Here is a 1,261-nt window from a genome sequence, read left to right on the forward strand (position 1 = left end):
GGATCATGTGACACTGAAGACTGGAGTAATGATGCTAAAAATTCACAGAAATAAATTACATTTTAAAATATAATCAAATAGAAAACTTTTTTTTTTTGTGGAATAATATTTCACAATAGTTTTAATAGTTTAATAATTGCAGCCTTGCTGAACATAAGACACTTCTTTCAGAAACATTTAAAAAAAATCTTACTGCCCCAAACTTTTAAACGGTAATGTGTAAAAAAAATCCAGTATTTGATTAATGATTGGCTAATGTCAAATATCTAAAATATCTAATTACATGATAAAACACTAGTGCTTCAGAAAACCAAGCACCTCAGGGTCTTCAAGCTCACCTCATCTTCTGTGATGTCACCCTGTTTGTCTTTGATTTTGTTGGCAATGGATTTGGAGACCTCCACCATCTCTTTGGCCTGCAGGGAAAGATAGTGATTCGCTGAATCAAGACTGATAAAATTGATCACGGCTGTACTGTGCATAATAAGAGGCCGACCCACCAACCTACTGAGTGACTGACCTTTTCCATCAGTTTACTGAGATCCTCAAAGGCCTGAAAGAAAAGAGAGAATAGAAACATGAAAGAAATGATATAGAAAACACCTCTTTATCAAGAGCTGAAAACACCTGTAAATCACTGGGTGTGCCCACACCTAACAGGATATCCCACCACTGTTCACTCTCTTTTTCTCTTCCATTATAGCTGTGCCAGGAAGCTAATCAGAGCTATGAGGTCATCTAGCATTAAAAACAGGGTCCCGCTTGCTTTCAACATCAGGGGCCCTCAAAAGGGGGCCATGGCGCCCACTGTCTGATTGAGGCCACAGCTTTCCTGATTATCTCAAGCTGGTATTCCTGTGCTGTATGTTAGATATGACTACCTGTCAGTCTGTTTCTCTTTCTTACCTCAGAAATGTTTTTATCTGTCTCTTTTCTTTTCTCTTCCAGCTTCCGTTCAATCCCCACAATCCCCACTGCACGTGTTCTTCCTGCCTACAGAACCACAGAGAGCAGGAGAGAAAAAAATGAGCCTCACTCTTTGTTAAACATGCACGCGCACAAACAATAATTCAAAAGCATGCAAACAAATAACAAAGGAACAGGAAGGAATGGGTTTGCCCAGGGGTTACTGCTTCAGGGCCGTGGCCTGTTCTTTACAAGACACAATCTTTAAAAAAAACAACAACAGCTATACAAATGTTGCAAGCTAACTATCATATATAATAAATCAACATATCCAAAGTAAAACAACATTTTGTAA

The 1,261-nt window shown here is 38.5% G+C and overlaps 1 pseudogene; it reads right to left on the reverse strand.

The window, feature by feature from the left end:
- LOC107576727 (vacuolar protein-sorting-associated protein 36-like) overlaps positions 1 to 1,218 on the reverse strand; it is a 2,802-nt pseudogene extending 1,584 nt beyond the window's left edge.
- Between the last annotated feature and the right edge of the window lie 43 nt (positions 1,219 to 1,261).

The sequence above is a fragment of the Sinocyclocheilus grahami genome, unplaced genomic scaffold, assembly GCF_001515645.1.
Source record: "Sinocyclocheilus grahami isolate Dianchi unplaced genomic scaffold, SAMN03320097.WGS_v1.1 scaffold4238.1, whole genome shotgun sequence".
NCBI classification, from domain to species: domain Eukaryota; kingdom Metazoa; phylum Chordata; class Actinopteri; order Cypriniformes; family Cyprinidae; genus Sinocyclocheilus; species Sinocyclocheilus grahami.